A 13002-nucleotide genomic window follows, 5' to 3' on the forward strand; every position below is an offset into this window, starting at 1 on the left:
GGGGTAGCCTGTGGAGTGAAGTCAGTGCATGTGTGAGTTCAAGGTGGTTATGGCTTTTGGTTTTGGCTTTTGTAAATTTTTTTACTTTTTTTATGTACTATGGACCTTCCATTTGTATCCTGAATAAGGTCATTATTGTTATTATAAATATTATTATTATAGGCAGTAATTCACACTCATGGGTGCTTGTGAGTAATTTGTCATTTTGAACATCACATCACAGAACCAGTTAGACTGGACTGTCCTTAACAGAGAAATACTTTACAGATTACACACAAAGTTACAACAGGTATTGATTTTAAATAACATAAATAACATGGCTGTCACCATGTTGAATGGGAACGGTCAGTAGTGAGCTGCTTGTAGCTGCTGAGTCACAGTAACAGAAAGCAGCAGTGAAGCCTGACCGACGTTTTTTTGTTTTGTAATGCTGTCCGTCTGAAATCAAGAGTAGAACGCTGACTCAGTGAAAGGCAGGAGGTAGGACCAACAACGCACTCCCATGAGAATGTCACTTTTTGTAGCTTTAACAATTAAAATAGAAAATGAAGTCTGTATTATTTCTAAAAACAAAAAGAAGATTTACATTAGGCCACCATATCTTGGGGCTTAGTGTCTGAGCGGCCAGTGCTTAAAAATATGACCATCTGGCCCTGTTTGCAACTGGATGCAATTTAAAGCTATAGCGCGTTACTATTTTTGTTACATTCCAGCCATTCCCAAATGAGTTGCTACAAAGCTAATTAAGACTATCAGTTCCAACTCTCTCTGGATTACTCAGCATGACTGTGTTCAGAAGATTGTGGCGTCCGGCGACTTTCCTGCGCAGAAACTCCAGAGAAGATAATGACCTCCTTCTGAAGAATCATGTTTTTTAATCTAGCAACGGTAAAAAGGGGGGGCAATTATGGAAGGTTTGTGTCATGTTGTCAACAGTGTTGTTGTCATTACTTAGGATTCCTCATGGGAGAGACAGAAACTACGTACTATAGCTTTAAGCAAATAAAAGTAGCTTTTTCCAAAAAGGAGACTTCTATTTTGTATCTATTTACTATGAAGCAAAAGTATTTATCTGAATAAGCAATCATTTTATATATACTGTATATATATGTGTGTGTGTGTGTGTGTGTGTGTGTGTGTGTGTGTGTGTGTGTGTGTGTGTGTGTGTGTGTGTGTGTGTATGTGTGTATCTATACATACTTTATGGTTTTTTGCTAAATACCTGCAAAAACATTCCCAGCAGCCTCAGCTGTACTTTGTGTATAATGCAAGTATAAGCATTCAGACACAGTATATTAATATGGTGAACATGGAAGACCGTATAAATGCTAAACATCAATGAGCCAGCATTGTTATGATAATGTTAGCATTGAGCTCAAACGACTGGTGTGTACAGCATGGTGGTACACTTTTAGTCAAGTGTACCTTGATCTGTGTGTGTTCAGTTGTTTAGGGAGGTTTCTGAGGTTGACTTGTATCTTTTCTAACTGAAGTGTGGTTTAAGGAGAAGAGCTCTTAGAAACGGTGTTTTGGAAAACTGATCTACACTAAATCCCTCCCAAATAAAAGCTCCAGCGTATTATGATCACCTTTTGCTAAAACTATTTGAACTAGATACAGAAAGTATGTCTGCTCCAAATGGTGTAGTGGAGATATTTGAATGTGCATTTGCTTGTGAGTCAGGGTACAAATCAGGATTGTGTGTGCGTCTGCATCACAGATTGTTGTTTCCTGTCAGCGAACATGACTAAGAAGACGTTATCTGTGGAATTACAGGAAGAGGGAGTGATGGTTTACATGCCGCTTCCCCTGTGTTTCCAAGGCCACCACGCCCTGAGTCCCGAGGCCCAGACCAGACCACAGTACTCCCCTCTGCTGCCTCAGGCCCACATTTATCAAACGTTCTTAGCATTAGATATGATCTCTGGGATAGAGCCTGTCATCATTATCAGCAGTGTGTTATCGCCACTCAGGCTGTCAGCGCTATCCGTCTCCAAAACATTTCCTGCTCCGATGGGAAACACTCGGCATTACAGAAGGTTGTCGTCATGTGCCATGAAAAAGAAACGATTTGTTCCGGGCACAATTAAGTTTCGTAAACTATTATTCATTGCCTATTTTGGATTTTCAAAGTATACAGTATATTAGCTGCTCAAACTCTCCAAGAGCTGTTTGTCCTGGGGAATTGTGTAGTCACAGCAGTTCTGTGGCTGCGTCCCCTTTGTGATGCATGGACATGGACAAGCCTCCTTTTAATAGGCGTCACCACACCTGTATGCATTACGCGCGTGATGTCAATACGGGACAGCTGACTAATGTTGTTTTCCAGCTTATCCAGTTTAGAAGTCAGCAATGCACTCGGCACCGTGACACAGTAAACAGACTGTAGTTGAAGGGAACGGCAGCCTCCATTCAAACAGAAACATTGGCACAAACACAGCAGTTGTAGTGTCTTTTGTACATTTTATGGAGTTATCTCTGCACCAAATAATGGTTCAATAATAGTTGAAGTGATTCTGGAGATGTGTTCAGGGACAGTACAAGGCTTTGAAATGCCTTGCAATGGTACACTGGGCTCTGTAAATAGCCATGTTTACAGGTCAGCTACAGCTCTTCAATTTACGAAGAAATCAAAGATTCGTCCTGTTGAGACGGGATGTTAATGTGAGGAATGAAACACTGTAATTACTTAGAAATAACAGGAAGGACGGTAACAGAGTTTGTGTGTGTGTGTGTGTGTGTGTGTGTGTGTGTGTGTGTTTCAGTTGATCAATTACTGTTGTGGGTATGTGTGCCGAATACTGACTTTATAGTGGACTTTAAAGGTGGAAATCCCTAAATACTTTTCTTTTTAATGAATCCAATGATGACATAATTTAGGAAGCAGACAGAGGTCAGGCCAGTGTGTGAGGGGAGACCGAGGAAGCTGCTCTGCAGTCAGACACAGAACAATGGACACAATCACTTCTGCTTTGAGAAACCAGAGAGGGAAGAAATAATCACATAGTTAAGTCAATTTTATTCATATAGCCCAATAGCACCACCACACGTTGTACTCCAGGGTCTTTACAGTTTAACTGTGCAAAGCATACAACGACCCCTGTCCTTAGACTTGATTCGGATCAGGACAAACTACCCCCAAAAAATATTTACTGGGAAAAATGGAAGAAACCAACCGGAGAGGACCCCTCTCCCGGGACAGGAAATACAGTGGCTTGAATAAGCTTGCACACCCATGCTAAAGTTGATTTAAAAAGAGAAATAAAATAAAAAAATCTTTTGGAAATTGATCTTAAAGCCTTAATTAAAAGAAATAGGAAAATCCAACCCTTTAAGGACACCAATTTGCTTTGAGAATGAATAATAACTGTTGCCGTCTGTTGGCACCTGGGGGCCCGCTTGGCTGAGTAACACATACAGCCGCACTGACTAACATAAAATAATACTTTACATGAATACCATAACCCAGAAAAAAATGCATGAATATATTGTTGAATCTGTCTAATTAAGATGGTAGAAATGTACATTATGATGAACTTGAATGAACATTATATGAAAGGCACTTAGGAGATTCCCTGGCCTTAATTTGAGGCCGGCCTTTATTTGTCTGTGTTGACCACGCCCCCGGCCACTATCAAAGGCCCGGCTTTTAATTGACTACCAGTCTTTATTTAAGGGAACTATGGTAGTTAAATACTGACACACTGATTTAGACACCACCCAGGTGCCCCAGGTGTCCCAGGTATCTGGACACCAACCAAACACTGAAAGTGGAGAATCCCAGAGGCCATAACTGTAGTTTTCTGGTGACCTTCAGTATGTTCAACATTACATCTCTCCAAACCTGTCAGGTACGCTGACGTCTGCTTATCTGAGACTGGTTAACAGGACGTACATGAAGGAATAAATATGTGAGTGCACACACTGCACGGTTGGGTCACCGGTGTCCGTGCTCACCCATCTGAAGTCCAATAGTCTCCAAAGGGACTCAATATCTTTAGTTTCCACATGGGCAGAGTGTTTTTGCTAATGTTTTGACCAGACAATCTGTCCTTTGTTCAGACCCTGTCATCACATAGTCTGTCCGCCCCCCAAAACACACACACACACACACACACACACACTGATCAGTCTGGGATAGTTACCATGTGCATTATGATAATAATGATGAATGGATTCCTGAATATGAAGCAGGTCAGATGGCAGCATAATGAAGGCAAAATGAATGAGAAGACTAAACAAAGTGCAGAATGGTGATGTAAATAAAGAGCTGTGTACAGAAGACAGTAGGGCTTTATTGTCTGAACACAAGGACAGTGCTGTGAAGGGACAACACTCACTCCTTATTGCTGGACTGCTCTGAGCTAATGCAATGAAGAACTGAACAAATGGAAACTCTCACTAGGACCGAGACGATATACATTTGTTGCGTTTCTATTCTTTCCCAATATGTAGATGCTGTTTGGATTTGCGTTGCGATTGTCATTTGTTGTGATTCTAGAAGTATTTTCTTTTCCTTCTTTTATTAAAAACTAAAGTTGAATAATACACTTCTAGAGACACTATATCATGAGACATTTCTAAAAACTGTTTTCTAAGAAGAATGACATCACATGTCAGTCTGACATTTATCTACTTTGTGAAGAACAACATAACATGGATGTTCTGCTTTTTCTGTTTCCGCACTGTTTTGATGGAAACAGATATGACGTAGTCGCCGTGGGCAGTACCGTAGTAACAGAACATACTGTATGTAGGTCAATCATTGGTAAAAATGAATAAATAAAAAAATAACAATTCTAAGATTCTTGCTAAAAGCAGCATGTTCTCTAACCTTCTGGTTCGGTCGTTGAGAAAAGGTGTGGACAGCAGATACAGCTGCAGCACACTGAGCTGGGCAGTATTGATTTGGTACTTCTTCATTCATTCATTCATATGTCTTCATTCCTTTCAAGCAGACATTGTTTTCCATTAATTATAGTACGTTGCAAAATTAGCGACCTCATGCTTTAGTTTTTTTGAGTCACTGTGGTGCCACTAGAACGGTTGGGTCCTTGTAAATTATGTGGTCTTGTGTGGTCTAGACCTGCTCTATCTGTGTCTTGAGATAACTCTTGTTATGAATTGATACTATAAATAAAATTGAATTTAATTAGATATTCAATGGGGGGGTCCATGACCCCTAGGGGTACGTCAGAGTTAATCCAAGGGGGCTGCCAAATTATGTTGTGGATACTTTTTATAGTTTATTTTCAAATATGTCTGAAAATATACAATAATATGAACGCTACCTATTGGTAGCTAAGATAAATTGTCCTATTGTGGGAAAAAACATTTAATGTATGCATTGAAGATAAGCTTGGTAGCCATACAGTCAAGCTTAAGGATTGACTGTGCCTTCAGCATGTATGTTTAACATTAAAACACAATATAAGTAATATATCTATTAATTTCCATCCTCAGGTCCAGTTTAAGATGCAACTTAATTTCATCCAATACACAGTATTTACAGTAGTAGGGGGTCTCGGTCTCTCTTTCAGAGGGGGCGTTGGCCGTCAAAAAGTGGAAGATCCCTGATGTAAAGGATATGTGAGTGGCTTTAAAGCATGCCCGACCACTGCTGGTGTCAGACTTTGGCTCCTATTTGCCATTTTGAACCTGCTGATGAAGGGTTAAAAGCTCTCTATATTCGCATGTTCTACATGTCCATGCCTCTTAGTAAGGTCATAAGACAGAGCTGTGAAGAAGAGTGCAGAAGGATACCTGATACATGGGCTCTGATGGGGGATTCTGGGTAGTTTGACAACAAAAGTGTTGGAGCGGAGCCAGAACTTGCATTGTGTGTTTTGTGTGCTATGCTAACACAGCTACAGCTCACTGCTGGCTGGAGGAAACTGGTTCCCATGGCCTCGTGCACGGGACTGAGTTTGTGTGGGTTGGAGTGTGCACGTGTGGTTTGAGGTCAGAGTTGCCCACAATATGTCCATTGTATGTACGGTGAAAAAAGTTTACACACCTATGCTAAAGTTGATTAAAAGTGGAATAAAAAACATATTTTGGAAATGAATCTTAATGCCTTAATTAAAAAAATGTAGGAAAATCCAACCTTTTAAGGACACTAATTTTCTTTGTGAATGAATAATGTATTGTAAATAAATAAATCCAATTTCTGTTCAGTTCTTCCAAAAGATGTTTTTTTTATTCCTCTTTTTAATCACCTTTAGCCCGGGTGTGTAAGCTTTCTCAAGCCACTGTAGTTAGACTGGGAGCACTTGGGGCTGCTGGGACACGGAGTGTCTGAGCCTCGGCTGCTGCCTCACACTGATCTTGATAACACGGAGCTCAGCCAGCCACAATTTTGAGAGATTGAAGCATTTGGTATTAGTATATCTGCTTATAGAATATTTTCAGCTAAAACTATTGGCCATGCTCTTATAATGATCAGGCTCCTAATTTACAACATAACATACATGAAGTAGGGCTGGGCAACACACCCATAGTATTTTGATATATGAGGCTAGATATCGTCTTCAATTTTGGATATTGTAATATCTTAACATGACATAGGTGTAGTTTTTCCTGGTTTTAAAGGCAGTGATACAGTAAAGTAGGGCCGAGCAATATTTCAATATGATAATTTATCGTCTTTCACTGGAATCATATCGTGATTAAATCATATATCAGGATAATTTACAATGATGTTGTCTAAATTGATAATAACAAGCACATACTAACAGCATTTTCTGAGAATGTCTGTTGTAAAATATTTTGAGGGAATCTCATTTGAAGAACATCAGATACTAGAACCACCGAGATGGAATTGATATTAATATTCTCCCGGGACTTTAAGTTTGACAGCAAAGCACAGTGTTTCTCAAAGTGTCAGATAGCTATTTGAACAGCGTTGCATAATAGTGGAGCTATGTGCGTTGAGGCTTTATTATTCCAGAGTTAGCGCCCTGCAGGAGGACCCTGACCCTGTCAGACAGCTTCACAGCCAGCTCAGGCTGTGCACGTTCAGACCCAACGTGCACATCGGCCAGGGCATATTCTGCTTTTTGAAGTTAGCCGTTTTTCATTCAGCACACTGCCAGAGCTTTAATGTCAGAGAGGTTTTATTGTTCAGAGCTGCTCTGTGCCTGCAGCTGCTTTCCACTTCAAAGCTCTTAATACACACAGATATGCACACGCGCACACATGCACAGGTCTGTGATGGTTTGTCTAGGTCTGTGGGGGTCTTTGTGGACCTGTGGGGGTCTGTGTGGGTGTATTTGGATCATAACATGCTGGCTGTTGAAGTGCGTCTTCCTAATTAAAGCCTGACTGTATTTTTGAGAGCGATCCGTCCTGAAGTTACCTGATACTTGAATGCACCACTGCTTTAAATGTGAAGGGTCAGCCTTGCAGAACAGACATAATAATATGCAGTTTGGGTGCTTCTGTCTGCGAAATGTCTTGAATGCAGTTCTCACGTGTGGACATTAAACTGCATTTAGGGAATATTTTAGCACTGATGCTCATCCAGGTACACGTGCACTGTGCGCTGTAGACTCTGAGTTGTAGGAGGAAGTAGACAAACTGCCATTCAATGTTTCTCAAACTGTCATGTTCCTTCTGATGCTTTTTATATAGTTTTTATTAAACCTTTGCCCGGGTCCTTTTTTCCCACGGAGTCACAGAAGGATTTAGGGCCGGTATAACGTCTCTACAGCAGGAGGTTTCCTTATATAGGCCTGATTTTATTCAATTATTCTTTGATAAATGATCCGCTGTAGTTATGGCTGATACTAGGACATCACATAATTAAATGAAATGAAACGAAGAACAACTAAAAGGGAAAAGGAAAGACAACGGGCAAAAACCTGTCAACCAGGATCAGGCTTTTAACAGATGGAGACAATTACTGGATTGGAAATCATTCCAAACCCACCTTGATTTGGCCTTCTTAGACAGGTGTGTAATATGTCGATTTCATTCATAAAATAACTTTAATATGTTGTTGACATGGAATTATTTACCCCTTCCATTCCATTCCTTCCATTCCTACGTTCTTGTCCTGTTTTCAGGCCGAACTCGACATTGTTAAAGCATGGAAGGTTTCTTTAAGAGGAGCAGATGAATGAATAGACCTGGAACAATTACAAATGTCCCTTTACAATACTCGTCTCAGAAATAATTGCGATTAACAACGTCATTGTTTTTCAGTCAAATTCAAAAATATTTATTAATTAAGTTTTGGTTATACTTTTGGGTCATGTGACCCAGACAATGCAATAACACAGGTACGGCCTATGAAATAAACAGCTCTTTAATATCATAACTCAGTTTTTCCAACTTTTACCCCCCCCCTTGTCATTTTTGTTGCTATGACTATGTATACAGTCACCTGCCAACAACTAACAAATTAAATAATAACAGAAATATAATCAACCAATAATCCTGTTAGATAATTACAATTTTCGTATCCAAACAAAATCAAAGTCAAACGCCTTAAGACCTTAACTAATGTCAATTAATTGCGGGAAAAAAAAGAAACTGATTATGTAACAATTGACCATTATTACAATGATGTAATAATTGTTACAGGCCTGATGATGAATGCTATTGATCTTTGGGCTATAAGACATATGTCTGTGGTCTTATGAAGAGCACAGCAGCTGGAAACATGAGTGACGCTGGGATGTTAGTTTCCCCAGCTAAAATCACCAAAAGCAGTTGGTTTAGTTGGAGTGTGTGCAAAAGGCTTCAGGTACACGCTCAGGAGTCGTCTTACAGAGAGCCAACTTGCTGGTCACGGGAACCTTCCCACTCGGGTCCAGAGAGTCCTGTCTTCTATCTGATTCGTCTCTGCTGCCGCTGACTCGTCCTTCTCTCCACTCATGCGGGCTGGGAAGGTCGGCGGCTGTGATAGGGAATCCCCAGTGCCTCAGCCGCTCCGCCACACTTTGAAGATTAAAGTTCCATTTTAATGAAAGCCTTCTCTCCCCTCTCCCCTCCGCCCTCCTCTGGGACCGTTTCCAACCGCTCCTGAGTCTTATTTGGAAGAAAAATGTTGAATCCGTCAGGGATTTTTCCATCATTACTTTGATTCATTTTGATTTAGACATTCAACTTGTATTAAGGAACATTCAAGATGTAAGATTCAAGAGATTTAAGATTGCTTTATTGTCATACCACGGTACACTGTAGTACAAAATGACATGCAAAGTTCACATCTTATAAAATATAGCACAGAAAAAATGTAAAACATTGTAAAAAATTGAGATATTAGTTATATGCCTGAACTAACTAAATACTTATATGGGTGTGCAGAGCATGTTGGGTCAAAAAGAAAATCTGAAAAATATAAATATCTATTTATATACACTTATATACACATAAATCAATGCTGGACATTATGTGTGCAAATTTTAGATTTTATCAAATGCACAGTTTTATTTTAAGGGTCCATCAGTTTAAACAATAAAGACATTTTTTCTTTTAAGTGAAGATCATTAGGCAATCCAAACAGAAGGAACTGACAATCCACAGGGGAGCAGGATTGGGGCAGGTAGGCCTGGCAGGAACAGGTCAGGGTTCAGGATTCAGGTTCAGGTTCAGGTTCAGGGTTTCAGAGGCTGGAAATAGAAACTTGAAGCAACATTGAGGATGTGTCAGACAGCAAGGTGGAGCTGGGCTGTGGGTGGAGCTGGGAGTGGGGAGGGAGACCGGAGAGATAGTCTGAGGGCCTCTGGTGGACGGATGGCGAACGACAAGATTGTGACACCAGTCCAGTCCACGTTGTGCACCGGCCTGTTCCATTTCCTGCTTCCTTTCACTAATTCAGCCGGACGTCTTTGGCATGTTAACCCTCATGTTGTCTTCGGGTTGATTGACACCTTTTCCTATATCAATGTTCTTTTTAACTACCCAATTGTAATTACCCAAAACAACATGATTGATTCCACACAACGCTCTTTGGCAAGTACAAATCTCTACTTTCGATAATTATTGGGGCGTCTTATTCAATTTTATAGTAATTGAAAAAAAACAATTGAAGTGATTTTGAAATAGTATTGATTAAAGGTTTTTCATATTCCAGTCTGTGATTATCCGACAACATACATTCCTTTAATTTTAGTCTAAATAATTCGTAATTTCTGCTTTTCTAACTATAGGTATAATTTCCTTTAAATGAGGTTTATTGACCATAAATTTCAACAATAACTGTAAAACTAAAGTTAATAAGCTAGTGTTAAGTAACTGTAGTGTAAAAAAAAGCATCAAAAGTGTTGGAAAAAGGGACAAAAATGTAAGAAGAAGTTAAAAAAACAACATTAAAAAGCATCAGCAAAAGTGTTAATTTTTCATTATGACGGGAAGACAACACAAGGGTTAAGGAAGCTTACAGGTGTCTGAACAAAGCTCAGCTGACTCCAACTCTGCTGACAGCCATCTTCTCTAATTTACGCTGTAGACAGAACTGAAGAACTCCCTGAGCAGTCCTCTCTTCTCTCCCAGCATGCACTACATGCCTATCGCTGTTTGTGGACAAGCTTTTGATGCCGGCCTCTCTTGTTCGACAGAGCGTAGTTGTTCTCATCCCATTAGCCTCCTCTCCGCGCCTCTCTGAGGAGCCGTGCTCTTTATTCATCATGGAACAAGATAATGCCTGAAATATTTACAACAACAAGCAGAGGAAAGCGTTTCAATAAGAAATGAGGTAGAACAATTTCAGAAGTTGCTCTGAGCTTTTAAGGCTACGATTGAAGAGGATCTGCAGAAATAGGGAGAGGGAGAAATAGAGCAATCCAGAGTCCCAGGTGGAGGACTAAGTGGTCAGGAGTAACAGAAGAATAGAACAAAACCTTTTGTTTCATTAAACAGGTCACTAAATTCTTTATTCTATAAATGTCACAGCGCTGCAGAAGAAGGTCTGTCGAGTCCACACAGCAGTCCGGGACGGGAGAGAAACGTACTCTGGTTTATTGGCTTTTCTTTAAACTAATCACATTTATCATGGGTGGGGCTAAGCGCCAAATAGTCTCAGAATGAAGTGGTTTTGGTGGAACATGTGTACGTTCAGAAGTAGTTTTTGTCGTGCAACAGAAAACTCGGATTAGACAGATAGTCTAGCTAGCTGTCTGGATTCACCCTGCAGAGATCTGAAGACCAGGGAACCATAGTCCTCAGAAATCCACCAGAGGTCACAACGCCAACACAGACACCGAAGACAGGGTCGGACATCCGGCCTAAAAGAAGGAAACCTTCCGTGGCTCCTGGAAGTGGAACGTCGTCATAGACGACTGTTAATGAAACTTCATATAAAGGTTTTTCCCAATGAAAGCCTCAGTGGGCCTAACCACTCCTCGTCTAGCAGGATTTAATGGGAAACAAGTTTTCATTTACTGAATAAGAGCTGTTCTAAAGAGCAGAACAGTGAGTCTGACTCCATCACCTATAGGGATGGGGATTATTCCTTTTTACTGATATTGATACCATTTACGAGACTGCTTAAGGATCCTAAGGAGTTCTATTAATTGGAGCAAGACGAGACGACAATTTAGTTATCTTAACAGAACTATTGTTGCTTTTATTGCAAAAACTGTGAGTCTGTGACTGTTTGACATCTTCTGTCTCTGTTTAACGAGGGGGGGGGGGCTAGTGTCTACCTATGGTCTATACGCACACACTGAGCTCGTAAATAGTTTTTCAGATCTATTTTAGACTTAAGGTTATATGATCCAATAGTCTCAATAGCAGTATCGATAAGCTCTGGCCTTATTGATTTGGGGGTTTTGAGAAATTATTATTAAATTAAACCGGGTCTCAAGACCCTAACCCTAATCACCTAGCCTTTATTAGCGAGCAGCCTTATTTGAACGTCAGCTATTTGATATTATATCTGAGACTGGACAGTATTTGGAGTCAGAGAGTGGGACAGGGATAAATGGTGTTGAAGCAGGTGTAGTATCTAATGACTTGTGACTTGAATCCGGTTCTGTTCAACATGCTGGGACATCACTGAAGAGGGTGTGGCTGTAGAAACCCACGCTGTCGTTGGATGTGTTTTCTTTGGTTGCATCAAAGAATCACTGGTGATTAATCCACTTCTGGTGATCATAGTCTGAATCCCTTAATGTAGCTGGGGTTGGAAGCTGAGATCTCTGTTTCCAGCACCATAACTATACTGTTGTTTTAACACATCATGTGTCACTGGGTGGAAAACGTAGCTTACAACAAAGCACCGCAGGTCCTCACCGACACATTATTAGCACCTAATTACATGACAGCTGTTTCCTGAAGCCCTCATGCTCTGCTTAATTAAAGTGATGAGCAGACTTCTGTAGGTGTCTGTAACCCTATTGCTCTTATGCCCTATGATGACACACACACATATATTATTGAATAATAAAAATGCTTTCTCATCTCTCTATAGTGATGCAAGATGACTAGTAGTTTATAGTTAAAACCAATGAAATCTGAGATTGATGTAAATGATGCAAAAGCTGCAGCATGGGAGTTGAGCTTGGATTCACAATGCAGATCTAATGCAGAATGTACTCATGCCATTAAATGAATCATGTGTTTATGATCTTATGCAGTTCGATGAGCATTAAACAAGAGCATGTGTAGCATCAGGCCGCCTCACAGCGAGAGGGTTCTGGGTGAAACCCCCTGGCCGGCCGGGTCCTATGTGTTCTCTCTTTGATGGCGTGGGTATCTTTGTCCCTCAGTCCAGAGACATGCTGGTTGGCTAAATAGCTGACGCTTAAATGCCTGTAGTGAGAATGTGAGCGTGAATGATTCCCCTGGGATCAGCTCCAGCTCCCCCCAGCCCTGTCTGTCATGGGTGGATGGATGGGTGGATGTTTGGTTTGGGCAGGTTTTACTGTGTGTGCTCTTCGGATGTTCTAAAAAGCCATACAATATGATTGCTCGCTGCTGAGAAAAAAAAAATCCGTAACACGATTATTTTGGTCAATATTGAATTCTCGACTTTTTGACACCATTACTCATTGA

At 40.5% G+C, this 13002-nt stretch overlaps 1 protein-coding gene and 1 long non-coding RNA gene across 4 annotated transcripts in view; both read left to right on the forward strand.

Annotated features, from left to right (window-relative positions):
* LOC117944224 overlaps positions 1-10768 on the forward strand; it is a 16321-nt gene extending 5553 nt beyond the window's left edge. The window contains exons 2-3 of the long non-coding RNA XR_004656522.1: positions 1416-1421; positions 10679-10768. This is a non-coding gene — a long non-coding RNA (uncharacterized LOC117944224). The remainder of the gene's footprint in view (positions 1-1415; positions 1422-10678) is intronic.
* LOC117944221 (tight junction protein ZO-2-like) overlaps positions 1-13002 on the forward strand; it is a 66102-nt gene that overhangs the window by 10139 nt on the left and 42961 nt on the right. The gene's annotated exons all lie outside the window — the stretch shown is intronic.

This window comes from Etheostoma cragini, chromosome 5 (assembly GCF_013103735.1).
Source record: "Etheostoma cragini isolate CJK2018 chromosome 5, CSU_Ecrag_1.0, whole genome shotgun sequence".
In the NCBI taxonomy this organism is placed as follows: Eukaryota; Metazoa; Chordata; class Actinopteri; order Perciformes; family Percidae; genus Etheostoma; species Etheostoma cragini.